This window comes from Crocodylus porosus, unplaced genomic scaffold (assembly GCF_001723895.1).
Source record: "Crocodylus porosus isolate Cpor-Errol unplaced genomic scaffold, CroPor_comp1, whole genome shotgun sequence".
Classification (NCBI taxonomy): domain Eukaryota; kingdom Metazoa; phylum Chordata; order Crocodylia; family Crocodylidae; genus Crocodylus; species Crocodylus porosus.
Genome location: NW_017728912.1, coordinates 23,209,769 through 23,231,423, shown reverse-complemented (window position 1 = coordinate 23,231,423; position 21,655 = coordinate 23,209,769). Strand labels below are relative to the sequence as shown.

At 38.2% G+C, this 21,655-nt stretch overlaps 1 long non-coding RNA gene across 3 annotated transcripts in view; it reads right to left on the bottom strand.

Moving 5' to 3' along the window:
- Positions 1-908: 908 nt before the first annotated feature.
- The window catches only part of LOC109309421, a 25,256-nt gene continuing 4,509 nt past the window's right edge, over positions 909-21,655 (bottom strand). For all 3 annotated transcript variants that reach the window (XR_002100907.1, XR_002100908.1, XR_002100906.1), the window contains one exon: positions 909-4,361. This is a non-coding gene — a long non-coding RNA (uncharacterized LOC109309421). The remainder of the gene's footprint in view (positions 4,362-21,655) is intronic.

Here is a 21,655-nt window from a genome sequence, read left to right as displayed (position 1 = left end):
TTATGTTTATCAAGGGAATAGTAACAGAAAAGTATGATTCCAAATTTTATAAAAACTTGGTCATGTGTTGTCATTGTATTCTGTAGTCAAGAACTTCAGGAACACATTTGAAGTTATTCCAGAGCCTGTAAGCACAGCAGAATTTACAACATACAAGAACCTGTTTCTTCTTCTTGTAATTTACAAGGTGACTAAAGAGCAGAACTTTGCACTGAGAAGTAGCAAAAGAAGAGTAGAGTGCTACTGCCACTTTGTAATAAACCATGTTCATAGTCCAAACTTTTTCAATAACAAAGCTATAGTTTACTCCTGAGGATTACCATTGGTTATAGCAGTATTATGGATGAAATGTAATCACTGAATGCTTTCTCCTTATATAATTCTGTAAGTATCAACCCCACAACTGTTTCTCCATTAGACACGAGTCTCCATATTAATGAGCCGAAGCATTTTTCCTTAGTCCATTTTGTTTCTATTTGAGTATTTTTTTTCATATTTTCAAAAGTTTAATGTAACATTTTCCAATCCTTTACAAAGTCTGTTTTGTGTTGTCATGAAAACATCATTATACTATGTTCCTTCCTGGTACACAACTTATGGAGTTTATGTCAATTGTCAACTAAAAACAGGAACTTTTTGCAGCTATTGTACCACAAGCATTCATTCAGAAATAAATGACTCAGTTCAGCATTTGAACCAACTTGGTTATTTTGATGAGTAGCTTTCTAAGGATAACATTTTCATTGTTTATAATCCCACAAGCAAAAACCTGTTTATGGAAAAAGAGAGATCTTTTGAATACTAAAGTCCTTTATTCAACAACACAGAAATATCACAAAAACAACTTTACTGGGCAAATTGAATGTTTTTATACAGTTTTGTACATGCCCCATAAGTGATTTTTTTTAAATAAATACACTGTTTTCCAAAACTGCTTTTTTCATAATTGCACAAGCATACATACACCTTACACAAATATCTATTAGAAAATTTAATAGATAACTGCACAGTTCAGAAATAGGAGAACACTGTGAAAGGAGTACATTTCTGTGGCCCATGTTTCTGAAAAATCTCCTAGTTCCCTGCAATTGTGAAAATGGAATACTTTCTAACAGAGGCGCTGTCTTTTATTCACTAGGAATACAGTAGATCTCAGTGTGAAACTGCCAAATTTAATAAAAACAAAATCTGAAACATTTAGCTGTTACATGAGAACCAACTGTTTGATATCACTATGCATCTAACCATGATCAAAGACCCACTACTGCTTTTTGCTGAATGTATTCGACCCTGAATGGTATGTTCATTTAACTACTTTCTTTCTTCATTATTTGATTACAGATAGAGCCAGTTTAAAGACTTTATATTCTTTAGCATTAATTGTATGACTTACATACCAGGGGTTCTGAACAAAAGGGAATATTTTCTTTCTCTGAGGGAGTATCTGCTATTAATTCACACACTGTGTATGTATATGTGCCTCCCTACCAGCCTTATAATTTAAATAGATTTTTCTGGGGTAAGACAAAAAGAAATGATCTATTATGCACCCTTAGTGCTCACACCTAGAAGACCAAAGGTGTGTTCTGCATTTTTTGTGCTGTGGAAAAGAAAAACATAGAGGAATAAAAATATTCTTATTATGAAGTATTTTAGGATCTTATGAAAAGCACAATTTCAGTCATTAGAATTTGACAATAATCTGATTTACAAGTATTAATATACTTTGTATAGGAGAGAGAAAGAGAGAGGCCAGAAAAGAGATTTCCTTCTTCAAACATCAATAATGAAAAAAATCTCTGTACATACTACATTATAGAAATATTGTTTTACCAAATTGTAAAATCTTGATGATGTTCAGGAATAATATCCAAAATCAAAAACATAAGTGGGAATAATAAAAAAATCAACCCTTGTTCATTTTTAATAATCAACAGGTTTGGTTTTTTTAACAATTTTGAATTGACATGTAAAACACCACAATTACAATATACAGATCCATCAGTTTTTTAAAACAAAACAACAAAACAAAACAAAAAAACCACATCAAGACATGCAACATTAGGGTATTAGACAGTAAGTACATTGCTATGAATATCTTTGTACACCTAATGTAGCCTGAACTGAACTTTTTTCTCTACTTCTGTAAGAGCAATCACAATTTTCAAAAAAGCAAGGCAAGTTCACCAGCCAGATGTGCAAATAAGGCTTCCATCGTTTTTTTAAATCAATTAGCAATTTGGTAAAGAAGATCTTACATAGCTCTTATTGGTCCAGCAGTAAATAACAGAGGCCCTGACCAGAAAGTCTCAAATTAAATAACAACCAGTACAAAGCTGCCAAGTAAACACATGTAAGCTCACACTATGGTCATTTAATTCATGGAGTTTTATAAAATATAAGAGAGGGGCATATACTAGGAGCATTTCAAATATGACATATTTTCCAGAAATTATATATATGTCATACTACACAAGACCCAGGATATGTATTTCAGTCCTACTGCTGAAAATGCATATGTAAACTCTTCCATCTCATAACATTCAACCTCTGATGCTCTTCTACTCTGGTCCTAGCAGACCTGTGTTCTACCATTCTTTGTTGCCTAAACACAAATTTAAGATGCTGCTCTTCCTCCATCTCTGCTGGTCTTAGGTTTCTTGACCATTCTCAATGTTCCTCAGTCCTTGGATCACAACACCTCCCTGCACCCCCACAAGACTCCGACTCTCCGTGGTCAGTGGATGACACACTCTGCTGCTTTCCCTACCATCCAGTGTTCCTCAAGCAAGTGTGTGTGAACACATGCCAGTGGAAATAGTTAGCAGATAATGGAGACTGTGCTCATACAATACACTGTTTGAACATTCTCTGCATCATTAATCAATTACTTTCATAGTTGGTACCTGGTCTGTGAAGCTACTAGTACTTCTAATCTTATTGTGTATATAAAATAATAAATATATATGGTACATGACATAACAGCATTCTCTTACTCTGATGGGATGGCCTTTTCAATCATAAGTGGTCTGACAAAGCCAGACTATAAATAAGTGATGAGGTAATCTTTATGAAGTGTCCGTAAGTTCAGTGTCCTCCATAACAGGAGAAAGAATGGTGCAGCATTCCATCGAGGGCCTCAGGGACCAGTGATTCAGCAAGGCCGGGATAAGTGGACAAAGAAAGATGTGTGGGGATAAGTAGCCACTCTTTTAAAAAAAGGGTTAATTTTCATAATTTAAAAAATATCTAGGCTCTCACATCCTGCAGAATTGCAGGAGAGACCCTACATTTGTAAACTTGTCTAACCACTATAGGTTGCACATGGAGCGAAAATATTTTTATATATTTTATAAAGTTATTATTCCATCTATCGAAAAACCTACATAACAATTCTTAGTGGGAAGGTATATATTGCATCACAATTTTTTTGAACATATGGTACTTTTTTCATTATGTATCCTAGAACACGGCTTATATATATATAACTGGTTCTGCATGTCTATCTGTGCTGTGCACTCCACTGTACAGCTCGATCAAAAGCAAGTCCACTATGGTACGTCACTTTGGAGGGACACCCTTCCGTAAAGCTCCTTTGGAAGCAATGCAAGTGCATAACCACGACTCTAATATAGTGCTCAAAAAGATTAATTTTAAATTTTATGTCTTCCCCTCTTACAACAATACAACTGAAGGTAATTGCTAGATGCATCATAATCTTTTAATCTTGTAAAACTTGGCATCAAGTCTCTATGGAAGGATGCATGGTAAAACAGTGCTGCTGCTGCTACTAAACAACTGGCAAAATAATATTTAAAGCTAGAATTTATTGCTCCAGATTTAACTCGCAGAACCACACTGTTGTGTACAAACCGTTAATCTCCATAGATGCTCAGACATGATTGTCTCCTTGTGTCTAAACACACAAAATACAAGCTGCTATCTGTACAGTTTACAGTACTGAAACACATATATTTGAAAATGAAGTATAGTTATGTTACTTTTCAAAGATACATGACTTTATAGCAGGGGTTTACCCAAACTTTTTTTTTTTTACAGCCACTTTAAAAATAGACAACAACTTCACTAGTATAGCTAAGTTACATCAAAGAAAGAATCAGTGTACTGAATGTGAATAAACTGGCCAATTCCCCAGGCTCCCAGATTTTTTATGTTTTGTTTTTGAGGAAACCCCTATACATAAATGAAAATAGTATCTGAGTATATTCTTCAATGGTGAACTAAGCAGTTTCTTAAAACAAGACTTTAGCTTGCCATTCACTTCGGACTGCCTTGAAAATAAGATATACTACTGCTTAAAAGAACCATCGGAATGCTTCAGCGCTGGGAACAGGTGTTCTCTATAAAAAAAAGCAAGAAAACAAGTTAAGCTTTCTTTCTGTGGCATTATAAAATTAGATTTCTTTTAGCTGTTTTTCCTTTACATTTTAGCCATAGATTTAGTTATCTAAGTATAACATGATGCCTCACATACTTGACAATTAAAAGAAACATCCATCTTCTAAAAATGTGCCATTTTAGGATCGATTATATATAAAATATATATTCAATGCATATATATAATATATATGTACACCGTGTGCTAACTACCTCTTCTTTAGTTAAATAGCATAGCCATGGAAATGTAAACATTAATATAAAAATTCTAGGAAGTATATTCTCAAATTGGACAGTAGTCCTGGAATTACCACAAAATTTTGGAAAGGTTTTCACTATCCACTGGCATATTGGGTGTATGATTGTGATAGGGTGGTTTTGTAGGCTAGACACACTCTTTGGTGAGACACTTCTTTCACTGGAAGAATAATGAAGACATTAATCTATCCGTCAGTATATGCACAATAAGCTGGTGTATCTGTGTTGACATCTAGAAAAGATATGACAATGTTTTCAAACATCAGGTTGACTGCCTCATTCTATATTTAAGTTCTGATACGGCAACACACTTAAGCATGATGCTTAGTTTAATCATGAGGCATCCAGCTAACTTAAGAGGATCGCTCACAGGCATCAACTGGACCACATGCTACACCTCAGCCCTAAACATAAATGGTCTTAATTTCAATGTGGCTAAGCTCCCATTACTCCTGTTGCAGGCAAGGGCTCTGAAAATGTTATGTCACTTTATTTAGGTGCCTTAGTACACATTTGGGCAGACAGTTTCGAAAAACGTAATGTACATAAGGGACTTCAGCCCTGATCTTGCAAGGTGCTAAGTGTTTACCATGAGGTACCAAGGCCATTCAAAGCTGGTGGGGATTAAAAGTGCTTAGCATCAAAAAGGATTGGAATCATAGGGTCCATTTCTACTCTCACCACAGTTAATGATTTTACATTAACAACACTAAGGGCAGGATCAGGCCCTTACTATTGTCTAAACATCTAAATGACAGTTCATGTCAGGTATCCCCAACCAGCCATATTTGGTTCATTAAGAACTGCCCACATCTGCAAATGTCACATCTGAAGAAGTTTAACTTCTTGCAGGAAACTGCACATAAATATGTTTGTGTTAAAATAGTTCCTGCAGATGATGCTGAAGCCATAATTAAAAAATGCCACTGAAAAGAAGCATAGTCTTTAATCTATAGCGTTTTTTGAATGGAGGACTTTTAGATGTTTTCCACTGCTGCACTACATACAGCTAAACATCATGCACTCAGAAAATTTGTGGGTATTATGGTAGAGCCTTAATGCACCTCCAGTCATTCACATCAGTTTTAAGGCATCTTTTCAAAATTCTACAGAACTGAGAAATACTATAGCAAACATTTTCTACTGTAAATTTGGCCAGCTGTCATATTCAGGCTCAAACACTATACAGGTCTACTTGATGAAATATTTAAATAGTTTAATAAATATAGCAAAGGAATAAAAAGGAAACAGAGTTCCTCTCATTGCACCTTTGTCATTCATACACACACAAAAATATCAGAGAAGAAAGTATTTTTGCTGTGTCACCAGAATTCTAAACTATTCTATTCAATAACCTCTCTATGAATCTACAGTTTAATAACTCATTTGAAAATTAGCTTCCAAAGACAATGAGTTTGCTTGTTGAATAAACATACTTGAAATATTACTTTTCTTTGTGCAGGTATGTTCCAAAATACAAATTTATTATATTGCTCATAAACAATCCCTATTCTGTTCTGTCACACATGCACAGTTCTAGAGCTGATAATGGGAAAGCAAAGCAAACCTTCCTCACAAGGTATACTGGGGCGAGCTAATATGATTGCCGGACCATCCACACAGTTCAGCGTTGTAAGATGGCTGCTGATAATAAATGAGGTGCACAGATTTATAATTTATAAAGAAGCTGACTATAAAAGAAGCTTGAGCTTAGAATAATAATAAGCAACTATAGGTTTAAGTCAATCTTAAAAGAATGGTTGGTTAACCATATATAAGTATTGCATGTATATATTGCTTTTGTTTAAAAAGGAAATTTAAACATTCTACTATAGATTCTACTTATTTTTATATCCCGGAGGCTGAAATGGCTTTTATTTACTTTCTTGAAGCATCAGGTTGAGTTACTCTGTCAGACATTATCATATCAGCTGGAAGTAAAGGTGCAATGTCTGATTAAAAGGTCAATCAGACATTTAAATACACAGAATAATATTTCTGAAGGGCAAAGCTATTCTTTAGTGCTTTTACTTCTGAAAATCTACAAGATTAGGCATTCTCGTCAGAATATGAAATTGTAATTTAAGATATTATATAATTAAATATTCATTGCACTAGTTCCTGATTTGGAAATCAGCTGATGACTACTTTCAGTTATTAAGCCACAGAAAAACAAAAGCAAAAATCCCTTTGACTGGAGAGGTAGATCTAGTTAGTTAAAACCAAATTTATGAGATGAAATTTCTTGATTTTATGACTGCAACAAACAGCTGTATCTGGGAGAAAAGAGATGTTTCAGTTGGTTTGGTGGCTCAGCTTACCAGTGTACAAGTTTAAGTGCAATGACCAGCTACTTTCCAGTTGTATAAATTCAAGAGTCCCAGCTGGGGAATCAAACACTTGATGAGATTACAGTGAGTTTCTGGATCTCAGTTATGCTTGCAGGGAATCATTATCCTGAGTGACAGGAAAGACAGATTCCCCTGGAAGTTAGGGGGAGGGGTAGTAAGGAACAGAATTGGAGTTGATCAGCATTGTTTAAGGCAGCCTTCACTGCTCAGGCAGGTGCAAATACTGACAAACAGCAGCCTTGTTCCCGTGAGGGAAGTCAAAAAACTGCAGCCCCAGCTTCTCCTAAAAGGTAATTCCATAAAGCATGGTGTTTGAGAGAATTTATCCCTACACAAACCTGATACGAAATGACCTTCAATATTAAAACTTTCTATTTTGTTTTTCTTCTTGCCTACCTTAACTGAAAAGGATGTTTGCTACCAAGGTAAAAGATGTCACTCAATCATTTGAAACTATATTTTAATTGCATTTTTTTAAGTCAGCTTCAAATAAAGAGCCTAGGGAATTACATATTTGGCTTTGAGATGAGAAGAAAAACACAATGAAGTTCTCTTAAATGGACAGGCATCAAAAATAATATTTTAAAACTTAAATATATGTGGGCCTGTATCTCTTCCCATGGGCAAAAATGTCCATTAACTCTAGTGGGACCAGGCCTTTTATATGTGTACACAAATACACACACACTTCCAATACATTAGAACAGCGAAATGTACTGCTATCACAGATTTTATAATTTTTACCCTATAGTTTATTTTAACGTTAACTGAACTACAGTTTTACTGTAAGGAAATAGAACTGTTTTAAATTAATTCTGCGTACACTGTTGCTGGGATGCAACTATGTACACTGTTGGAATTCATGATTTTGCAGATGCTAGATTATGTATTTTTATTACTATTTTATGTATGGCATCTGGGAAACAGTTCTGTAGGTATCTGCAACACATGGAAATAAATATTGGAAAATAAAAAATTGTAGAAGGGTACGTGGTAATGACCTGTTAATCTGTGAATTTTAAATAAGGCTGCTCTATGGACAAAAATCATATATTACTATGAACAAAGAACCTCTGCTTGTCGTAACAGTTTAGTTGTAACCTATACACAGTTGTTTGCAGGTCAGATTCTGAACCCCTTATTTGTGTCAAGTAATACTTATACAAGTTTCCCACTGCACTAATCAGACGAAACTATGAGAGACCATTATGGAGGTGTACAGAGGTTTGGGTGCATGTAAGAAGTTATTTCTCTCATTGGCATAGCCTATCACTACTACAGGGCTCAGAGGAGAGAAGACTTTTCCTTCCATGTGCTCCAAAGATATATGACAGTACAAATGGAGAGAGGATCTGGGGTCCCTGCTTCTCTCCCAAACTGAAGTCGAAGGAGAAGCTAAAGAGGGGGAAAACAGGCTGAAACATCCTACCCTGTGCGCTCAGGAACTCAGGAATGGAATGTCTCCTTGACAGACAGTCCCCCCCTGAGATTCCCAGATAGGAGGTAAAGTTTCAAGTCTGGTCCCTGGCTAAATGCCATGTTTTGACCCAGTAAGTGAGACTTACCTAGTTCCTACAGAATTCTAGTTAGGGTTGGAGAATTTGGTGTTAAGGGAGTGTGTGGTTAGAATCACAGAAAATTAGGGTTGGAAGGTCATCTAGTCCAACCCAAAGCAGGACCATCCCCAAATAGACCATCCCAGTCAAGGCTTTGTCTAGCTGGGTCTTAAACGCCCACCAAGGATGGAGCTTCCACCACCTCTCTGGGTAACCTGTTCCAGTGTTTTACTATCCTCCTGGTGAGAAAGTTTTTCCTAATATCTATCTTTAACTTCCCGGCTGCAACTTGAAACCATTGCTCCTTGTTCTGTCATCTGCCACCACTGAGAACAGTCTAACTCCATCCTCTTTGGAACCACCTTTCAGGTAGTTGAAGGCTGCTATTAAATCCCCTCTCAGTCTTCACTTCTCCAGACTAAATAAGTCCAGTTCCTTCAACCTCTCCTCATAAGTCATGTACCTCTGCCCACCAACCATTTTTGTTGCCCTCTGCTGAACTCTCTCCAATTTGTCCACATCCCTTCTGTAGTGGGGGGCCCAAAACTGGACACTACTCCAAATGTGGCCTCACCAGTGCCAAACAGAGGGGGATAATCACTTCCCTCAATCTGCTGGCAACAGTCCTACCAATGCAGCCCAGTATGCCGTTAGCCTTCTTGGTAACAAGGGCATACTGTCTGCTCATATTCAGCTTATTGTCCACTGTAACCCTCAGGCCCTTTTCTGCAGAGCTGCTGCCCAGCCAGTCAGCCCCCAGCCTGTGGAAGAGACTGTTTCATCCTAAGTGCAGGAATTTGTACTTGTCCTTATTCAACCTCATTAGATTTCTTTTGGCACAATTCTCCAGTTTCTCTGAATCCTAGTCCTACCTTACTGCATATCGACTACTCCCCCCAGGTTGGTATCATCCGCAAGCTTGCTGAGGGTGCACTCCATCCCATCTTCCAGGTCACTGATGAAGATACTAAACATAACTGGCCCTAGGGCTGACCCCTGGGGCACTCCACTTGATACCAGCTGCCGATGGGATGGAGACATCAAGCCACTGACTACTACCCTCTGAGTACAATGATCCAGCCAGTTTTCTAGCCACCTTACAGTCCATTCATCCAAGCTGTACTTCCTTATCTTGCCTGCGAGAATGTTGTGGGAGACCATATCAAAAGCCTTACTAAAAGGAGAGAAGCTAGACTTTCAAGGTGAAGTGAATTCACAGTTCCTGTATATGAATGTATTTTGCACCAAAGACCAGTCTAAAATCTGTGGCTAGCCACCAACACTCTTCCTGAATAGGTTCTTTATGTTTTGGAGAGTACATGGACAGCAAAGAGTGACTGTAATTAAGAAATGAGTAAATGCCACAGAATCCACAAAGCTGTCTCAAAAAACCAGGATGTTGGTGGAGGCAAGGGAGATACGTTCAAGGATGTGGTATTCCCCATATCCACTCCACTAAGAGAAACCTTTCATCTGCAAGGCTAGCAGGGGAAAACTTAATCCTGCCTGAAATTACTTTTAAGGTTAATAAGAAATGGTCTTTGCCAACATATATGCAGCCAAGTATCTGGTATAACTCAACCACCTTCTGACCCCAACTAGCCCCCTTTCGAGTGCTACATTTACTGAAACAAAGCCAAGAAAAGTAGGGACAAGGTAAGCATGAACACATAGTGAAATTTGTCCCCAGGAAACTAGGGAAGGACTTGGAAGAAGAAATCTTTGCTCATTTCAGTCTGGGAAGGACTGGTGTGTATGTGTGTGTGTACATGTTTACACCCCCCGCCCCCATAAGATATCTGAAGCCTCTTACCTAGAAAAGGGCCCATAACGTGTATATCTGTATGCACACCCTTCTTGCCCAGGACACACCAGTGACTCCTCTAAAACACATCAATATGGAGTCAAATTTTACCATCAATGAAGCAGGTGAAGTCCCTGCACTTTTGCTGCGGTCATCAACACTCCAAGCAATGGAGCAGCCACTAATCCACTGCCCTGGCTCATCTACTCCTGTGTTGGCAGATGAGTTCCAGCCATGGAAAGCAAGCCTGTGAGGAATGCAGTTTTCTTTCCATGGCTGCTCTGCTAGCCTGAAAATGTAGTCTGAATAGAATTCCACTACTCACTCAGTTAAGCACTGCATAACCTTGTATTGGATTAGCCACTAAGAGTATATTTATGTTTTGGTTTTTTCCCTCTCATGAATATACATAGACCTCAGGAATGGCTCTTCTAGATTCACCTGACAGAATTTCCTTAAAATTCTCCTTTCAGACTACAGAGGTAAGGAGACCCTGAAGGGTCCTAGAAATGGGCAAGGAAGAAAAATTAAGAATCAGATAGGCTGCCTCTTCAAACTACTGCTCTGTCCTACCTCCCAGCTACCATGATAGTGTGGATCCTGTTAAGGTGTGCTGTCAGAGCAGGCCATCTGTGGTCACTCAAAGCCAAATTACTGATCCTGCAAACAATAGCAACTTAGGCATGAATATCCACTGGCTTGTGAGGGTGTGTTTTGTAAAGGAGTGATTCCTTCTCCTTCCATCCTGGAATCTCCTTACAAAACTCTAGTGCAAGGGTAGGCAACCCCTGGCACAGGTGCCAGAACGTGGCATGCAAAGGCATTTTGCTTGGCATGTGTGCCCTGGGGTGGGTGGTGGGGAAGGGGCTGGGGATACGCTGCCCAAAAAGGATCAGCTTGCAGCTCCCTTGCAGCTCTCCCTCCATCTGTCCCTGGCATTCTAACACCTTACAAGTCCAGGTTGTGGGTGTTTTTGGCACTGCACCAAAAAACACTGCTGACCCTTGCTCTAGCTCCACAGAAGAGATTTTGTGGGCTATGAACAAATGGTAGTAGGATATGAAGCTTTCATTCCTCACATCTATTAGGACACCCTGGTCTCTGCCTTCCACTTGGAGACCCTGGATGTCTACTTATTGTGAATATTATCATACTATAACAGACATTCTTTAATTACCCACTTGTGTTTCCACTTACTAGTTAAAACAGGACAGGTATTTCAGGTCAGAAACTCAGTAGAAATTTTATTTTAAAGACCTGACTTAAAGTAACTCTTACCATACCTGAGCACATTCCTGTCTTCCTTCATACCAGGGATGAGATTTAACATTTATTTTAGAAGTCAGTTTTATTTGCTCTGAGAGGACATGAATCTTTTCACTGGCAGTTATTTTTCCACTTGCACTGCATATCTTCCATGCTGTATTTGACACAAACCAGATTTAGAACGACCAGATTAGGAAACTCATCTGACTTTCTCTGCCACCAAATTCACAACGAAAAAAAGTAAACTGCTACACTGAATATTACATAGAAATAAAATATATATTTTTTAAAAGTTGCAAATCACTAATTCCAGGCCAGTTCTCTACTTTGAATACCTTACTTAGCAAGCAGACTCAGAGATTTCATTAGGACTATTTGAGGTATAAAGTATAGCTGCAGAACTGGGCCCACGGTCAGTAGGGAACTAATGACTTCTTATTAACGGGACAGACTGTTGCTCTATGAATTGCCAGTAGTGACTGGTAGGAAGTAGCTCTTACTGAAAGCAATACTGCTACTCAAGGACTAAAGTGCTTCCCAATAAGGGGTATGGATGAAAAGATGCAGCCCTTATTAATAGTTGAAATTTGACATGAGCTACTTTATATATTAATTTTCATTTACTTGAATGTAATTGAGGGTATCTTTAAAATGCATTAAATTAAATTTGTGGAAATGGGCAAATCATTTACCATTTTAATATAAATGTACAGTGTCAGGATGGAAAACAGCAGATATGGATCAATAACTGCATGGAGCCAGAAGTTATGTTTGGAAAAGTACTCTCAGCCAGAATACACTGAGAATCAGATCATGGAGCCACTTCTCTTTGTGAGAACAGAGTCCAATGAATAATCTCACTGGGTTTCAATGACACTATTCACATGAGTAAATCCCTGTACTCCAATCTAGCCCTAAATCTTTCGGTCTAGATAGAGTTGTTAAGCACTGCCTTGTATTAAGGTTGGCACACATATATGCCACTCCAGGAAGCAGGAAGAGTGTTGAAAAGTGACAAATTTCCCCATATTCTTCCTGAGTTTGGAATAATTTGCCACAATGCCTTTCCAACACACTCTCACTATCATTTTAGCTGAGCGGGGTGCCAAGGTTCCAAATGTCCCCACGACTTGTTCATGGAGGGAAGTAGCAGCTTTATGGAGCCTGTTTTCCCCATGTCCTCGATCCCAGAGCAGCTTCTAGGAAGGCTGGGCAAGACTGGTGATGATTGTGTCTCTTCTTACATTACTGTAAACTCTAAAATAAACTATAGGGTAAAAATAAACTATAGGGTAGCCATGTTAGGGCGAGCCAAGATACAACTCCAAACAAGAGCACTTAGCAAGCATACATCAGTAGAAATCAAAATCTAGATGTTTTAAAGTAACTCATGGTAGAGGTGATATTTTTTATTAGACTAACTAGATGTTTGCAAAAATAATTCCTTATTTGCAAGCTTTTGGGCACAGGCACCCTTCTTCAGCAGAAAAGATGTTTTAAACTGACATTCTTCTATCCAGATGCATGTTGTTTTACATTTTTAATTTTTGCTGACTCCGCTCTACTCTGTAGCTGCTAAAACTCTCTATTTTAATTCCTGCTGATTGTCTTTTATACCTGCAGTTGAGGGCAGAACCAGTCAAATGGCAGAGGCAGCTATTCAGATGCTGATGAGTTGCCATTATTATATACATCCCTTGCACTACAGTGGGGCCCAAAGGCTTCAGACAGAACTAAGGGTTATTTTTATTGGCTTTGCATGGCTCCTGACAATTTGCCTTTTTTTTAAAACAGAAAAGATATGTATTAGCACCATAGCGGTATATATGCTCTTTAGCAGCTAGGAAAAAAGTTAACCAGCTCAGACAAGATATAAATTATTACCTTCGTAATCACAGTTCAGATTAACATATGGCAGCATCCAATTTACGTTAGATCCTCTGTTACCAAGAAAAGTTCAAAAAGAAATTCTAAGCACTGCATTTGTCACATCAACGTAATGTAAAGATCAAGAGGTTTTATAATAGAAGACACTAAAAATGAAATCCGCACCATCACCATCACCATCACCATTTCCAGCTCAATCCCTGTTGCTGACTAAAATCTGCCTTATTATTTCTTCTTACTCTATTTTGTCAGAAGTTATAAGTTACAAACTCAGTATCCCCAACCATGCAGAGACACTGTCATTCTTATAATGTAATCCCTATGAAGACCTTCCCACAGTCTCTATCATTTATCCCTCCACAAATTTACAAACAGAATTATTCTAGTTAACATTCATTCCATTAAGAAGAAATCCCTCTTGGTACAACGTCCATTGGTATAAGACTCAGCCTTCAAGCTCTGAAAATTCTTTCCTGGCCTCAAGACTACTGCTCCAGGGTATGTTTCTCCTATGGAACTTCTGTTCCTAGACACAGGGTAAGTACAGCTGTCATCACCGAATCTAAAATTACATTTCTTTTCTGTAGACCTAGATCTACTCTGCCTTTGAGAAATTCTTGTTCTTCCTTCCCCCCCCCACAGTTAAACCTAAAATTAACAAATCAATAGGACATCAGGGCCAATTAACTTTATCCTGTGGGATTTCTCATGCGATACAATAATCAGAGCTAATAAAAAATGACCGCAAAAATGAGGCTTTCTGCTTGTTTGTTTGTTTGTATGAAGATTTCAGGAAAAAGTTAACAAGCTGAACTAATTTGTACTGGCTTTTTCAATTTAGCGGTGATAGACAGTACTCACTGGAGTGATTACTAAGGGTGCCAGAGTGACTGTCCAGAAGCCTGGTGAACTTAGTACTGATCCAGAGGTCAGGGAGACTGAGAGGAGCATCAACACAAATTTCCCTAGTGTATTAACAAAATTTCCCAAGTGGGAGAATCATTTCTAGAGATTCAAAGGTAATATATAGTTTCTAAACTTGTCCAATCCTTGCCTATCTTCTGAGACTTTAAAGGATCATAATTAGCACATACCTGGCCAAAGATTTTTGTAATGAGGCCACTTGCACCAGATTTAGGTCTCCAGAGCATTTTACACAGGTCTCCCTACAACCATCAGACTGTAACAACTTCTAAGCACTACCATCCAAGAGTGAGTTGAACAAGTGACTTACAGGGAACAGGTTCTATTCCATTATCAATCCTTTGTGACAACTACCCCCTAGGTACTGGTGTATTGCCTTTTGATATCAGTGACCCCTCCAGACATTTTGCTTCTGACTTTTTGGCCCTCTCCAGTATCCTTGGCTTTTACTTTTTCACTGTCATCCGCTCCAGAGGTCATATATTAATATAATCCACATTTCACTAATCTTCTTCCTCTCTTTCTTTCTGATACAGTATCAAGATTATCACTCTTTCAGGTCATTTGATTTTGCACTCCTCAAACCTTATAAATAACTGGCAGCTGCTGCGTCTTTGACTAAAATTCTCCTTCTCCTAGTCTGCTGGAGCCTACATCTGTTAACCTTCTATACATACCGCAATGACCAGCCTACTGCTCACCAATCATTCAGGTGGTGGGCAGAGGGAAGGCAGGCTGTTATTTAGTTTTGATTGTTGCAGTATAATGATTAAGTTTTCAGGCATTTCATTTGTGATGCTGGAACAGATTTGTGTGTACTGTATAAGTACAGATCATTGTAAATTTCAGTACTCTGTATGGGTGCCCTCTAATTCCCTAAAACACGTAAACCTCCATTTCCCTAAAATACACAGATTGAACAGTACTCAGTGAATCATCACTCTCAGTCCTTTGTTTGCTAACCTCATCTCTCCCCTTACACTTATCAGCTTGTCAGTACTTACAACTTTATCATTTCCTTTGCGATTGAACAACTTGTTCCTCTGTGATCTTTTATCTCCTCCCATTCCATCTGCTCACCTGGAAGTCATATCACCCCCATAAACTCAAGTCAGTGCTTGGAAAAGAAGTTGAATAAACTCGATTTCATTTTCGTCTGGGACAGGTGGAAAGCACAGTTTATGGTTTTAAAAATACTTCTCTAATAATGTACGAATCGTCAATCAACTGAGTCAATCAAGCATGCATCCAAACTTTTGACCCCCACCACCTGAATGACACTTTGTACTTTCTCTTTCTCCACTGACCACTGCAGAGGTGTTTGCTACAATATTTTTTCTAGTACTATGATAGTATTACTACTCTTAGTCCTACTATCATCTCCTTGTTCTCCTAGAGCCAGGTTCCCCTTCCATAATGCTCATGGCTGTCCCTGTCAGAACTAATTCCCAAATATTAACAAATACCACAGCTCAGAGCACCTTCCCAGTACAATTTGTCACACCCTTTTCATACTAGTATCATTAAGCACAGCCTCCATTCTTCTGAAAACTGCAGAGGAATACCCACCACCACCACACAAACTTAAAAGGGTCTTGTCTGACCCTTCTTTATTCACTGCCTCACTTTTTGTCTCAGCAAAGTTCTTGAGAAAGCAGTAACCCATCTCTTTAACCATCTTTTCTCAGCAAGTTCTTGTCTAGCTTTTAAACTTTTCACCACCTCTGAAAATGCCCTTTTCTGGGTAGTTAAAGACACACTTCCTGCCCATAATCACAGTTCTTCTTTTTTATCCTCTTTGATATTGATGCAACTTTTATTACTATCAATCATTTTACCCTTCCTGAAACCACCATCATCTCCTGCACTTTCAGTGCCTCATTTAACTGTCACTCAGATGCCTGACTGCTACTTTCTCCATCACCCTTCCAGATGATAACCAGCTCTACATCTCTCTCAGTCCATTCTCTGGCTCTGTCAACTCCTGCCTGTACCACCATGCTCCCTTTCCAAACACATCCAATACGGAAATGTTCCTCCTAAAGGAAAAAGTCTGAACTTTTATTTCGCTTATATCAGACCTGTATTTTGCCCCAGTAGCAAGAGACCTTGGCAGTGACACAACATTCCCTTAATTTTAAGGGCATGTTATTTCTACCACCGCTTTTGGAACATTACAGGAATTCCTCCTTACTTAGATGTAGCTTCTGCTGAATTCTTTATTCCTGCCTTTACCATTTCTTGCCCCGACTGCTGTCATTGTCTCCTTTATGATCTAAGCATAACAGACTATTATTTTTCTCTAAATGACAAAGCCATATTACCTCCATCCTTTGCGAGTTCCTACCGATTCTGAATCCAAATCAAAACTGTTGATTGTGGAAACTCTGTAGACATGTCCCACCCTTCTCTATCCATGTATCCCCTGATTCTCTTAAATCTTACCCATCTTGAATTCCTCTCCCTGCGCTACAATTCACAATTGTCTTGAGTTCATTCTGCTGACCCCTGCATCTGGAATTGTCTCTCTTTCTCATTCTTCCCTACTCTTCGAACCACAGATAATTCCCTCCCTTTAAAACATCTCTATTCTCTTTACCTTTACAAATAATTCTCTTCGTAAAATTCTTAATGATCCTGAGTATTAAAGGTGCTACATAAAAAATAAATTGTAACACACTGAAAGTAGACATGGAGCTGAAACATGAGCTGTTCCTGAGATAGCAAAGAAGAAAGGTTTTTAAAATGTTCATTATTCAATCATCTCAGTAAAAACAACTCTCAATACAGAAGAGAAAAGAATGAAACTCAGCTGTGGCCAAGTAAGAAGGTATTCCATGATTCGGCTATGCTTTAAGAACACAGCACACAGCATGACATGAACTGGTTCTATTCTATTCTATCTAAATTTCTATATTGCACTTTTCATTGCAATATCTGAGTGCCTGGTTAAATATGGAGAAAGAGAAAAACTTAAGAAAATTGCAAAAATTCAATAGGGTTAATACATACCTGGCTGTGGATTTTTATGGTCTTAAAATAAATTAAGAGGATGCCTAGGCATTCCAGGGAAGAGAAAATATTTCCCATAATGTTTGAGAGTAGAAGTTAACAAGCCTGCTGGGATCTTTTTAGCCCCTGCAGAGCTAAGGCTTCAACATTATTAAATGGCTGTCGCATCTGAAGTATGGTGCAAGATAACTCAATAAACAACAGAATATATATGATACTGAATGGGGGAAGGCTTTAGATTACCTCACAGAATAATTCAATGTTAGGACAAGTGTTTGCATATGATGAGATGACAGGGCTACAAAAATATAAAAGCACCCAAGAAATAAGGGAAATAAAATAGAAAAGGACAGACAGACACTACAGCATCATTGTGTCAAGTGAACTGTATGTTTTTAAGGTGTTACTATTCTGTGAGAACTCTAAAAGTAAAGTATCAACAAAAAAAAAAGGAAAGAAAAGAAAAGAAAAGAAAAGAAGAAAGATTACAGCAACAGAAACAATACTTTCTTAGGACAAAATTATTATTCCTGAAAATAATGAAAGATATGGGTAACACTTTGAAAAGTACAAAGGCTACTAAAGAGCCCCATTTTCAAAACAGCCTCGGTCGTGAAGACTCATTTGTGAGGCTCCAAAATGCTTATGTCACTTTTGAAAATACCCTGCCTCACTTGTATACTTTTAATCATTAATACCTTCACCACATGAGCCATACGCTCAAAGCCTATTTCAACCTGCAGCCGGTAATTGTACCGATCCTATATCTTTTGTTAAACTTCTAAGGTGAACACTTTAGGTTTGCCTGCATAAAAATATTTTAGTCAGTCAGACCCAAACTTTAAAACATGTGTAATAAACATCTACAAGACTACCAATTTTCCTTTCACTGATACATTTTTAGTTTATTTTGAAATGATTTGTTCTCAGCTTCGCAGTCATACCAATAGTCTAATCTTCATTACAGAAAAAAAAAATTCAAGGGTGTAGAAAAATTAATACTTGGCTTTTATCAATGACATTATTATATTTACTACACATGCCTTTCCCCCAAAAATGAGCCCTCCAAAATTGGGGTCCCTGTCTTAAGCAAGGAAGCAGAGTGTTGCATCAGGATAGAAGCACTGGGCTTCCCGTAACTACTGCTGGGGCTCTACTCTCCATGACCACAGAGAGGGAGGGGCAGAGTGCACTGTACCCTGTCACAATTTTAATGCTTTCAGATGCAGCCAAAAGCTGCTGCCAATTTGGCAACAACTGTAAGAGGGTTCAAACTGTAGCTTTTGGCTGAGCAGCATCAGTTAGAATGTAACTATGCAGTCAAGATCCCCTAGTCAGGATTCAGCCATGACTCTAGAAAAATCTTTGTTCATCATTCTGCCTTCCCAAAGCAAGGTTTTTGTGGTATTTGAGACCACATTTGGCATTGTGTGGTATGTGATAAAATATGGCATCAACCCTCTGGATTCATTTATTTTAAATATAAAAAATACATAATGCCATTACCAAGAAATCACCAGCCACAACGGACCAACCACTGAAGGTCTAACTCATTCTTCACTCAAGCAAAGTTTCCACTGACAGATTTTTAGCTAAGTAAAGGACAGAACTGTATAGGCATTTTAGGATTTGTCCCAGTAAAATAAATAACTATATAAATACTTACAACCCACCTCAGCAAATTCTTGGAGTGAAACAAGGAGGCTGTAGTTCACATTATTTAGGAGTGTCTATGTTTGTTTATATGCTCATATAGTTTATCCATTCAAAGCACTGGACAAGCATGAAATTGGCTAATCTCTTCTAAAGTGGGTTTTTTTTTTCTGGGTACCTAGACGATTAGATTTGGTAGTCTGCTTGGACATCTAAGTACCCCAAATCCTGCTTATACACAAGGTGGCACTCTATTTTGGGGCATGTATGTAGCCATTCACATGCATACAGGTACACACAGAGGAATAATGTCCTGACCTGTACGTAAAGGCATTTTGGGGATTTAGACAACCATACAGACAACCAAATCTCTCCATCTAGGTTTCCAGAAAAGAACAGAATGTCATGCTTGTAAGTGACTTTGAAGCCTAAACTCCATTGATTCATAAGTGCCTGTCACTTCTGAAACAGAGACTAAAACTACTAATACACTAAAGTGCTTTGGAAAATTTTAGCCTTCATGATTATTTCTGCTAGAAAAATATCTGGCCTTATTCACCATACAAACTGTAAATAAAACAATTCACCCGACCAAATCAATATGCACAGTTCACCTGACAAAATCAATATGCACAATTTAACTGGAGTCAATCTGTATAAAACTGTAGATATGCAGTAAAAGATCAGTTGCAACAGTGGGAAAAGTTCTGGACCACTGAAATCAATGGCAGAATTCCTACTGACTTGGCAAACATCCCATTGACTTCAATGGGCCAGAAATTCACTCACTCTGTTTATACAGAGTAAAATATCAGAAGATTACTGAGCCAAATTTAAGTTGTGACCTAAACCACGTGCAGTCTCACTAAAATAAATAGGTTGCCAAGAACGTAATCCAAAATAGAACCTAATAATCCTGACTCATGAGTACTTATACTACAATACTTTTTTGTTTTAAAGATATGCAAAGTAATATTCAATGCATGCAAAATATAAAATGGTCATAACTGGTTGATCTCTCCAACTAGCTAGGTACCATCACTGGTTAAAAAAGATGAAGAAATAAACCCAGGACTAGTTAATACAATTTTTTTTTTAATGAGAGTAAAAAGCAGTTTGTAAAAACCGTAAGTTAAAACCGGGCATGCTTTTTGTCTGATTTCTTTCAAAATTATCTCTCAGTGTAATACTTAATTTTGGTAATGTTAGATATTTTCATGGGTAACCACTTAATTTTCTTTCGTTTCACTTTCTGTTGTGTTCCTATCTCACAAAATACAACATTCTAGTGTACTATATCAAACAGTATTTTGCACGTCCCCCATCAAAACACCTGAAAAACAGGGATGTGGGTATATAAAATGCATACATTTAATGGTAATCTAATGTTTTGGCATGGTTTTGTTTGTATTAATTTGCAAATATTACATGAAGATATTAAGAATGTATGGAACTGTACCAAAGTAAATGTAATCCCTCTTTAAGAGCATACCAATTCCTCCAGGGTGCTAAAGATCAAGACCCATTAGAACTGTAAAGAATCCACAGACCTGATAGTGCAAGGTGCTTAACAATGGGTCCTTATTTCCCATCCTGGGTGCAGAACTCCAAATGGCTTCAGTAATATCTCTGAGTGACTGCAGGATCAGGCCATGTGACACCCAGAGTGAATGAGAATGCCTGCAGCTATTCCAGTCTGTGCCTTAAGGCAGCAGGAGGAGTCCTTGTGATGCATATTTTTATGGAATCTCAGATGACCAAAAGGAGCTAATTATTTAATTTATGTACATCCCACCCATCATTCGACTATCTGGGTAAATCCTACAAAAAATCAATTCTAGCAACTATTGCAAACATTTGACAAAAATCAAACCTATTCCAGGCTCTGTATCCTCCACTCATTTGCAAAATAATTGCCTAATTTAAGAAGGAAAACAATACAGAATCAACGCAAGCTCTATGTTCTCTTCCTGAAGAGCCAAAAAGCAGTACGATCAAATCACCAGACCCTCAGTCAAATACACTGCAAACAAAAGTGAATTCCAGAGCTAAGGATCTTCTGCTAAGAATGAAACACTTCCCCTAGGAGTTCAATCTTGGAGACAGGAAAACAAGGTTTCTGTAAAAGTGCAACTGCCACAAGCAAGGAAGAGATCAGAAGAATAATGTCCAGGGCAAGACAGCGCTTTTGGTTGATAATCATTATCTTGAATCTCCCCAGAAGAAACTGGTGCAATTACTTTGAGACAGGTACCATATTCATGCTCTGTTTGTACAGAACCCAGCATAACAGAACCCTGGTCTATTAATAGGGGAGGGGAGCCAGGTGTCCAAGAAGAGTGGTTGCTCCTTAAGAAGACGATCTTCCAAGCCCAAAGGGAGGTAATCCCAACACGGATCAAAAGGGGCAGGAGGGCACAAAAGCCCCCATGGCTCACCAAAACCATCTGGGAATGTCTTCTAGCTAAAAGGGAGGCGTACACCTAATGGAAGGGAGGGGCCATCACCAGGGAGGACTATACTGCAGTTGCTTGGGGATGCAGGGG